This window comes from Anomalospiza imberbis, chromosome 5 (assembly GCF_031753505.1).
Source record: "Anomalospiza imberbis isolate Cuckoo-Finch-1a 21T00152 chromosome 5, ASM3175350v1, whole genome shotgun sequence".
NCBI classification, from domain to species: domain Eukaryota; kingdom Metazoa; phylum Chordata; class Aves; order Passeriformes; family Viduidae; genus Anomalospiza; species Anomalospiza imberbis.
The window spans coordinates 70858377-70869825 of NC_089685.1; the positions used below are offsets into that span (position 1 = coordinate 70858377).

The following is an 11449-nucleotide window of genomic DNA, read 5'->3' on the forward strand; positions in this document are numbered from 1 at the left end:
AATCTTTTAGTAACTTTTCACTGAATTCAAGGAATAAAAAAACCCCAAGCCTAGAGAAGGCATAAAAAAAATATCTGGCAGTAAAAATCTGGTGAGCTTTTGTAGCATCCAAGGAGTTCATTTGAGTTCAAGGGGTGCAGTATCACAGCACACGTCACTGTTGAGATGGCCACAACACACAGAGCATCACTATGCAATTTTAGAAAGCTTCAACCCACACAGAATAACACCTTACCTCATCAGAAGGCTTCAACCCACACAGAACACCACCATAGCTCTTCAGCAGACTGCAGCATCAGCCCTTTATTGCCCTTCAGCCCAGCCTTTTATACCCCTGATGCTGATGCACTGCACCTGTGTGCCCTCTGTTCCCTCTGGGCTTGGTCAGGACACCTGGGCACTCCATGGTTCCTTCCCTTCAATGCTGCTCACCTGTCCTGCACAGCTGGAGCCAGTTAGGGATGAGGCTGGGCCACAGCCCCACTCCCAGTCACCATAAACCCTGTGCCTACAGTGTGGTGCATGCTCAGGCTTCCAGAAGAGTCATTAATACGTGGCTGCCCTTAAAAATAGCTCCAGTTTCAGACAGCAGACTTCCATCAAACATTATCCAACGTGGTGTGTGTGGCAGTGGCAGAAATCAGCGAGCCACACCAAGGTTCTGAGGTCAGACTCAGATTAAGGCACAGATATGACAAATCAGGGTCTGATGAAGCCCCACCTACAATTATACAATGTTAAGATCTCTTAAATAATAAACTGAATTACCTCTCCAATCCATATTCCTGATCTTGGTGAACCCTTGGGAGTAAATAAGGAATTGCATGATCTGGAAGGAGTCACCTCTTCCAGATTTGGCTTCTGAAGTTTTTAACTGACCTTGAAATGAGCTTTATCATAAAAATCAAGCACTTTTGGAAAATATACTTTTCAATGGAAACAATTTAGGCTGTAACCTCAGACTAAAACAATGTGAAAACATTAAGTCCTTATCATGGCATGAGGCTAAGGATTAAAGTGTAGGTACAACTAGAAGCAAAATATAAAAATGGCCTGTACTTCCCCAATATATCTCCTTATCTCTGCAAGCAATGTCTGTTTGCTGTCCTCACAAATACATTTTTCCTGTAGCAGCTTTCACCCTCCAGAGCTTGGACAGGCTGGATTCAGCCATGCATCATTTCCACGTCAGCCAAGCTCTAAATGTTGAATCTTCTGCAGACTGAAGCAGAAGTAACAGCTTTGATTCTCCAGACTGAGGCTGACTTTGCAGTTCTGGAAGTCAATAAAAAAATGTTTGACTTGTAAACTGAACAGATTTGGTCTGGATGTCAGAGAGAAAAAATAAATGTAGTGCTCTCAGCATGTCAGCTTGACAGGGTCACTTTGCTTTTCTGACCACAATTCTGCTTTAAAACTAACCTTTCAACAGCTGCTCAGTTCCAGTCATCAATCCTACTACTGCTGAAAAGCAATTGCAAAAACACCCATTGACTTCAGCAGGAACAGGATGAGGCTCTTATCTTATAAATGATAGTCTTATGACACACAAAGTGAACATAAAAAATCTCACTATGATTCAGACAGGCAGAAAATATCCCCATTGACCCAGCTCAGCTCACTGGAGACCTACATCCATTCCTTTTCAGTCAACAAACAGAAGGGTTTATGACTTTTTTTCAATAAATCAAGTCAAGGATATGATAGAAAACAAAACCTAGTCTATCTATGATAGAATCTTCAGATCAGTTTCGTAATGAAGTGGAAAATCTCTGATTCTTAACCATATCTAGAAGGTAAGCACAGCCCCCTGACTAAGGCTGCATTTCATAAATTGTGATAGGTCCATACTCAAAACACTCTTGGCTTACCAAACTCAGGACTTTTACACTGAAAAGATTTGAGCCCTTTAAATGGAGCAGCAACATTGTAATGCAAATCATCAAGTTGCAGGACCATTAAAATTCTCCTATTTCATTGCCCTCTGGGCAACAATTGATTCTGAGACACCAGCAGGTCTCCAAAGGGAAACAGAACAAAAAGACAAGCAAAGACATAAGGCAGCCGTATGAGGATTTCAAATCCAAAATTCATTACCTTCACTGCAGCATTTTTACCACAAAGAGTTGTCCCCAGCAGAACATGCTAAAATGGATGTCTTTTCCCCTGTCTGGTGTGCCTGCTTTTGCAAATCCATCCAGTAGCAGTCTGCTTGGTTCCTGGCTTTCAGTGCATCTTTTCCAAATTGTTTAGCTCTATTGGAAACAGATTCTTCCCACCCCACACACTGAGCTGTCATCACTATATAAGTGTGTTCTGAGCAGTTACAGTTTTCTATACACTAATTAAAGCTTCATATAGAACCTCAGCTAATTAAAATTCCAATGAACTAATTCTGAAATAAGCTGTCTGCAACTGGGTATTTACATGAAAATACCTGCTGATGAACGGGTGTTTCTATTCTTCTTTTCCCTCCTGCTTTTTTCAGCAGCAGCCAACAGCTGTGGGCACACAAAGCATCTAAAACAATTCAAGATTCAGATGTTAAACCCTCAGGTATTTTTTCCTCACAGTCATAATCCCCATTAGTGCCTCTACAATATGCTCTGTAGTGTTATATACCTGGGGTTTGTTTCTATTCCTGAATTCCAGAATCCTGCAACTACCTTTGATTTTTTTTACTGCCATTATCCTCACTGTGTGCATGAAAATAAAATCATTTATAAATTTCTCATAAGAGCCTGTCTGCAGGAACTTCTCACAGCCAAAGAAAGTCCAGAGAACGTCAGTAATAAATTTACACATCGCCCTCAAGGAAAACAAAGCAAGAAAAACAAAAAAAAACCTAAAGAAAACCAGCTAAATACAACCCAAACCCAAAAGCTTTCTGTGAATATGTTGTATTTTTCTCTTTTTGTTTATTAGCCAGTCAGGTGCAAGATCTTCTATGCAAAAAGAAGATCCTATGTAAATAGGTCCTTGCCAGATACATTTTTAGTGTGGTACAATCAAGACCAACTTGAGTCAGACCAGCTCCTGCTAGATTTGAGACCAGGAAAAATATTCAGAGACTTTTGTTTTATTTCTAGAACCTGAAGATAACACTGGCCATACTCAGCTGTAACAATTTCCATTGCCCAAAGAGAGAAAAGTTCAAAAAGTACATAAACAATATAATTATTAGTAGGAATTTGGATTATAAAAACCCCTTCAGAACGTCAGTTTTTATCTATATAGGAAACATAACCAAAATATCTACTTGTTATCATTTTTATCTGCAGTAGAACTCTACGCCTGAACACTTGGACTATAAGCCCTTTATTCTGATGAAACTGCACTTAGTAAAACATTAAGTAGCATTAAATGAAAATATGATGCATTTAATTAGAAAAACTGACCATAAAAATTTAAGCCAAATCATAGCTTTACTGTCAGAAGCTCATTAAAAACCTCAGGTACAGAAGTGCCAGTTTTCCAAGGGCAGTTCTACTCAGTCACTGGAGTGTTCTCACTAGAATGACACACTACAGTACACTAATAAATAACCCTAATTATTCTCTACTTGCAAATTCTCCGGGACTGTTTTGAAAGAGTACAAGCCCATTACAGAATGTAAGCAAAATCACACAGTGTATTATGAATTGCCTGTTCTGGCTGATGGATTTTGGAGTGCTCAGGTCCTTTTCACATGGATTACATCTTGCAACAACAGCACCTTAAAGAACTTCCAAGATCTTTTAAAGATGTTTTTTATGGGTCAATCATAAATGAAGTGGCACATGACAGGACATTTCTACTAAGTTTACCATCCAATAAGGCTACAGCAAGAGACTCTGTCCAATTATCGAGGTTGTGATTGAGGATATCAGACAACATTGGCCTCATTGATGACTGGGGGACACCACTAGTGACTGGACCTCTTCTGGACTTTGTGACACTGATCACAACCCTTCCAATGGTCCAGTTTGGAATTCATGTTGATGCCTTGAGAAGGCTGACCTGGAGCAGAGGCTGGATGGAGTTAAAAAATAAAGCAGGGATTTGTTAAAAGGATCTCCTCCATGGATCCACCTTGGGCAGCACCAGAGCCCAGCCAGGGCTGCACCCAAGATGAACCCAAATGGTCCCAAAATGCACGAGCGCTCCCGGGGGCTCTCACTGGGATCAGCTCTGCTCCATTGGCACACTGGAGTTCATTGTCCCATTCCAGCTTTAGCCCATGCAGTCCCATCCTGCTTGTTTTTCTCTCTCCAGCCCATGTTGTTTGTGCTCCTGGGCCTGAGATTTGGATCATTTGTCCTTGGTGCCCAGCTGGAGCGGGAATTGTTTTGTCTCCCTGCTCTGTGCAGAGAACTCAACATCCCCTCACACGGAGCTCAGAACTGCACACTAAAGCAGCACAGAACCTGAAAAATACAAAAGCTAAACCTGAGGCATCAATGTCACTGGCTATTTCCCTAGCCAGTCTACGAGGCTGGGCAATCTGTCAGGCTGTCTGAAACTCTGCCTTTCTAATCTGAGCCTGCTGTGTCTTGTCCTCCCCCAGTGCCCCGCATCAAGAGCCTGGTTTCAGCTTCTCAACCAGCTCCTCACACGTGCTGGGGGCTGGAGGGTCCCTCTCCTCACAGGGCAAGTGCTTCAGGCCCCTCTGTCATCTTGGCAGTCTTTGCTGCACTTATTCCAGTCACTCAGCGTTTTTCCAGGGGAAAGGGATGGCAAAACCAAAAGTGGTTTTCCAGGCATGGTCTAATGAATGCTGAGCAGAGGAGATGATGCCTTCCCATAAACTACTGTCCCTTCTCTGCTTTTCCTGAGGATGAGTGCAAAACACATCTTTCCCAGTCATCAAAGGCTCTGTGACATCAGTCTCCGTGATCTTTCAGAGATGGAGAACATTTTCAGAAACCTGGGTTGCAGAAAAGCTCTTCCCAGAGACCTGTTTAGCTAAAAATTTGCCCAACTCTTCTAAAGCTCTTCCAACTACAGGCTACTTATAAAGGTGCAGCTGTGTCCTTCATCCTGCCCATGCTTACATATTCCCACATCCTTCTCTATCCCACTGTTTGGGATGCAGTGCTGGGTCAGTTCAGTTGAGTGATTCAAGATCAAACCACATGCAAAACCTTTTTCCAGTTTATTTTTCTATCATATCAGCAAACCGATCCGTTCAGTCAAGGGGCTACGAGACCAAAAGATTGAATTCTACAGAAGTCACAAGAATCCACAGGAAGAAACAGAGAGCAGAGTTGGATGCAAACAGCTTTTTATCAGCTCAAGATGAGCATTAAATCTTTCCTTGAGTGTTTTCCTGGATCTAAACCATGGCAACCACAGAGCTGGGAACAGCTCTGTATTTTCCTGCAATGTTTAGATTCTGATACATTTAGCATATTGTATTTGGAGTGTTAACGTCTCCCACAGAACAAGTTGTGAATAAATGTTGACTATTTTGATTTTCTACTTTATTCTTCTAATATGTATTGGCCATAACACAACTTCTGCACTCTGAACTTCACTGTACTAATCTAGCAGAAATTAAGAGTTTAGTAATTGCTTATTTATGCTTATGTTGTGACCTAATAAAAGCCTAATCTGAAATATACCGGCATGAGATGCCATATAGCTCACAGACAAATATTTTAACACATAACGCAGGCAAACAACAAAAAATACATTAAATATATAGTAAGAAAACATAAAGTCTTTGAAAAGAATCTGTGTCCCTCCTTCTCACATCTCATAATGATTCAAGTAATTGATTTATAGCAAGACAAACCTTGCTGGGGAAAAACAATACCCTCTGCTTCCTATATACTGTTCAAAGATTTTTCAGAATATATCTACAATCAAAAAATGCACAAGATCTGATTTGGAGAGTGGGGAGAATTGACAGTGACAGGGAACATGCTCAGCTGGAGCCTCCCTTCATCTCTGAACCCATGGAGGCAACCTCGAGCCTTTTTTAGCTATTGGAAGAGCTGACATTAAACCTGAAGGGCCCCAAGCAGAGGGCAAGACATTATAGCTCAACATTCCCCGTGCAGAAAGACCTGGCTTCCCTTGCAGATCAGCTTATCTCACTTGAGATAAGGACATCTGTGCCAGCATTTTACTGCACAACCCTTAAAATGCTGCAAATTCAAACACTGCTTTATCTCCCTGCAACTTATTTAAGAACTTTCAGCAGGACTTTCATCACGATGCAGGCCCAACAGACATCAGTGATCACCGAAAAGCCTTGGCCACCGCAGCAGAAGTAGGCTGGGTGTCATTTTCAGCCCTAAACTTTAACAGGGACTGGCTCTTCAATCCGTTTCAAAGTTCACGGTGGTCTGGTTTTCCTACTTCACAGGCAGGGAAAGCTTCTAATCTAATATTTTGCTTGTATCATCTGTTTCCAGGCCCCTATTTCTTCCATGTAGTTTAGGGGAAAGCCATCAGTTGTAGTTCCCACAGTTTTTGTATATGGGACACTTGTTTCTAGACTGTAGGAAAAAATATATAAATACAGTTTGTACTAATTTTCTAATATACGAAATCCTCTTCATATCACAACCCCCCCTATTTTTTTCCTAACCAGTTAAAACATAAAAAACACTAATTAAAATTAATTTCATTAATTAAATGACACACTATCTTTTTGTTCTTTTCTAAAAGAAGTCAAGTCTTAATTGCTTGTAGAATGCAAGTTCACAGCTTTTTTTCCAGCTGATGGAAATGTTATATGTTTTTTCACTATGTATTTTTGTGAGTGTCTTTTTCTGACAGCTCAGTAGTTTTAACCTTATTTTCTTTTCTTTTTTTTTTTTTTCCTTTTTTTATTTTTTTTAATTACTCTTTTTTACATGTGAACATCCAAATGAGCAAACCAGCAGAAATTGTCTTTGGTCATCATTTGTATCAAATCAGAGCTGGAAATTTAGGTAAGGATAAAAGAAAAAAATAAATCTACAAAATAATTTGGTGGCAAAGGTTACTCTTCCCTGAAATGTCATGGCTTCTTGAAGCACTTTTTACCACAGCTGTTTTTGCTTTGTGGGATTTTTTGGGGGGTGTTGTTTGTTTGTTTTTAATTTCTTATATAAATAACATCTGTGACAGAGAATAAAAACTGGTTTCATCCCTGAAGAGTATTGCAATCACCTGGGATGTAAGAAACAGAATTTAGAATTTTAAAATGTTATTTGATTCAAGGCAGGTGCTTGAGCTTGGGTTTTTTAAATCTTAAATAAATATTTCTCTATCACAAGAGTGTTTAATTATTTTAGGGTGATATTCCCCATCTTATTGTAAAACTTTTGCTAAGCATATCTAGAAAGTAACTATTTTTCTTCCAGTGCTAAAAGAGGGAAAAAAAAATCTCAAACACTTAGAATTATCTCAATAAGCAATATTCCTTTCTGGCAAATTCCAAAACAGAAACAAATTTAAACAAACAAACAAACAAACAAACAAAACAAAAAACTTTCCACCGAGATTATCAATAACTTCCTCTGTATAATGTCAATTACCAAAAAAAAAAAAAAAATATTTTAGTACGGAACATAATTAAAGAACACAAATTCTGTTCTGCTACAAATAGAGTTCTGTAACTTGACATAACATTCCCCTAGACACTAAAAATTGTTCTTTTTATGTTTGGATTTGTGTATAAGCACCCTCTGCGACAATTTAGCCTTGCAACTCACATTTTTCTGAACTTGGATTAGGTTAAATGTTTAAGGATTTCTGTTTCTGGGAAAAGTCTCTTATATGAGAATCAAGCAAAGCAGAATTCTGTCTAAAATTAGAAGGCACAATAATTATATATAAGGAAGCTATATAGCATTCAAAATCCCTTGCCTCTTGTCATTAACACCTTAATTATCCAAGAAGGATTTTTTAAAGCTTTCATATGGCAGTCTAAGTCATATGATGAGACTGTTTTAATGCTGTAATATTTGCACTGCAGTGAAATGCAGAGGCCTTTATCTTGTGCTAGTCCCTTCATGGTTATACACTCAAAAGATAACCTGTGTCCTAAAGTTTGTGTAGAACAGATGTCAAACAGAGGGTTCAGGAATGTACTTAAAAGTAAAAAAAACTTAAAATCAGCTTGATGCTTTAGCTTGTGCACTAACAGTACTTTATCATTGAGCAGATTTGTAATTTCTGCTACAAAAACCCCAAACCAAGGACTTTCCCATGGCCAGAAAGATAAAATTTGAGTCCCTTAATAAAACAACCTGCCTCCTCATTTTGAGGAGGAAAATGGCAGTTTTCACCTCTTCCATTGCACCACACAAAGAGAAATAACTGGGATGATTTCTATCAGCTTTTCTTTCTGTCGTGACTAAATACCTCTGTGTATTCCGGTGAGGAATGTATCCAAGCCTAGAGATGATGAAAACATCAAATTCAGCTGAAAATCCTGTTCTTCTAGTTGAGTTCATTTTGCTGTGATTGTTTTGTGGTTTTAGACACACTGGCCTAGTTGGCCAGTTTGTGTTTTCGTGTTAGAGTAGCAGATGTAAAATTTAAAGCACCCCACCTGAAGATTTGGTGGAAAATGGACTTTAAAGATCTTACCTGGAAGACATTACTCCAGAAGCCAAAAGGGACTTGTTACACTGTGACACGAATAACTCACACAAGCAGGTTAGATGTAAAAGGAAAGAAAAAGAACTTTAAAAAGCTAACTTTATTTTCTGACTCTACTATATATACAATAACAAAAATGACAGTGGATTGGAGGGTGAAACTGCTACTTCTCTAACTACACTGGCCAAACTAACAGCCTATCGATTCTCTCTACTTACCATGAAGAATGCAAAACAATTATTATTTACATGAACGGTGTGTGAGAAAACTCAGTTGAAATATGTAACTATCAGAAGGCATAGGAACTTTTAGAAGAACTTTAGAACTCTCCAAAGAATAGGGTGACATCGACTAACTCTGCAGGGACACAGACCTCACCAAATTATAGAAATTCTATGCCATACCCAGCAAACAGCAGGCACCTGCTTCAGCCAGCTGCTCCCAATGGAGCTCTTTGGATTTGTACTCCCAATTCCACCCTCTTTGCAGCAGCCCAAATGGAAAGCACATGTTTTTCTGATATTAATTTTCACCACAAGCAGTTTTTCACTCTCAGAGGTCTTGGCATCAAGCCACAGGCATCTCCATCTACAGAACTGGGCATGAAATGTAAAGTGATGCATTTGACCAGTGACCTGCAGAACTCTGAAAACTTTTAGCCTAAGCACTTCAAAACCAATCCTCTATCATGTTCACTGAAAAGAAGTAAATTTCTTTGGTTAATCATGTCTTTTCTTTATGCCTATTAGAAGCCTACTGTTTTCACAGCAGAGCCTTACACGTGTAAACAAAGTTTATTCACTTGTCACTCGAGCAGCACAGATTTCACTCATTTCTGACCGCCAGACCTGAAACTCACAGGTAATCTGCTCACTGGAGGGATCAACTATTTCCTGTGCACCTCTAACCTTACACAGATATTTACACCCATGGGTAATGAAGGTGAAACCATTCCAGAACAGACAGGTTTGGGAATGGAAGGAACAGAAAGTGACAATTGTACAAGTTGAAGGTAAGGACAGTCAACACTCAAAGAAAACAAGGCAATTTAAAGTGGCATTACTACAACATCTACCACAAACTTCTATGTACAAGGCCAAATCTGGGTAAATAATTAATAAAAAATGTATGTATGGTCACTTTGCAGCATTTCTTCTAGCAAGGGATTCTTTCCCTCAAGCTTCAGGCTAATCAAAACTTTTCACAAGCTGATCAATGAAAGTATTCATTACAATTTGAAATGGTGTTGCTCAGACAGGTAAGCAACTTTTGCTGTGAAGTTTGTGTAGATGTTGATGTAGAAGAAATTTGATATTTGTCCTACATATGTGAAGAAATTAAAAAAATCTCTGTGTATGCCCTTGTAAAATGAAAATGCAGCAGTAATAATAGAAAATGGACAGGAAAGTGGGTATTCAGGAGTTTCTCCCTCCATAAATTTTCTCGGTTCCACTTAGTTCTAGGAAGGGCTGGAGAAAAACAGTCTTTCAGAAAGGAAATGCTCACATTGCTTAATTTTCAATTAAACTTAATTTTTCTAATGCTTTAAGTTATATGCATACCAAATACACACAACAAATCATCTCAGTCTTCTCAATCCAATTTTCTTTTTGTTTTACTAAAAGAAATAAAAGTCCCAGGCAGTACGTTCTTTAACATTTGCAACAGCCTAATTTGGTCATCATATCTGCTGTTTGGGCAAGGGATGTGTTTATGTAGTTAAGTTCAAATAATGAGAACAGAGACCTGGATCCCGTTCTTCCCTTTTGCAGAGGGTATGAAATAAGAACTTGGACAATTCACATCTCAAGTGCAACATTTAGTACCACAGCATTTGATTTTTAACAAGCTGCCATTTCCTCAATATTGATGCTAAGCTTCCTGTAAAGTCTCTGTCTTGTTGCAGTGGTTCCAACGTATATGGAATAGCAAAAATATCAAGTTGTGCCTTTTGCACTAATATTGGCTCAAGCCTAGTGATCTCAGCATCCTGCTATTTCAAAAGCAAATGTTGAAACAGCCCAAAAAAAGTCAGACTAAAGTTCTTTTAGACACTTTAGTAACGTTTGTCTTATGAGCAAGCAATAGCAGAACAGGACAAGGGGGAATGGCTTCAAACTGAAAGATAGTAGGGTTAGATAAGATATCAGGAAAAAATTCTTTACCCCGAGGATGGTGAGGCACTGGCACACGTTGCCAGAGAAGCTGTGGATGTCTCATCCCTGGAAGTGTTCAAAGCCAGCCTGGAAGGAGCTCTGAGCAACCTGGGATAGTGGAAGTGTCTCTGCCCAAGGCAGAGGGTTGGAAATAGATGATTCCAACCCAGACCATTCTGTGATTCTGTGAAAAAACCTCCACAAAGCAAAATAGATGACATATCCTGTGATACCCTCTGATCACACCTCCAGCCCTGAGCAACTTTTAAGCAGGGACTTTAGAGCCAAGTTGCATCTGCCTGTTAATTTCTAAATCTCTTTTCCCACAGCAAGCATTTCCATCGGCTCTAACAAACATACATTCAAATACCCCACCTGCCTGTGTTCCTGAGCGGGTGGAAATCTCTTGTACCTGGAATAACCCCTGGCAAGCACACTGCAGTGCTTTATTGAATGAATTCTACGATTCACAACAGCTCCATCAGAAGAGACTAAAAATATCAGAATAAGTATACTAAAGCTATATAAACCAAATAAAATAAACATGAACAGAACAAGTATAGAACCACAACCAACCTGGATGTTAGCTCTCTTATTTCAGTGGATTAAGTAAACCTTTGCACAGATGTGTTTTGTGTCTGCCCAGAACTAAACAGACATTAGAGAGCACTTGAGGGGCCTCAAAAAATAGAGGTACAGCAGACACAGGGCGC

The 11449-nt window shown here is 39.3% G+C and overlaps 1 long non-coding RNA gene across 1 annotated transcript in view; it reads right to left on the reverse strand.

The window, feature by feature from the left end:
• Nucleotides 1–294, reverse strand: part of LOC137475055 (uncharacterized) — a 52169-nt gene extending 51875 nt beyond the window's left edge. The window contains exon 1 of the long non-coding RNA XR_010999670.1: nt 231–294. This is a non-coding gene — a long non-coding RNA (uncharacterized lncRNA). The remainder of the gene's footprint in view (nt 1–230) is intronic.
• Between the last annotated feature and the right edge of the window lie 11155 nt (nt 295–11449).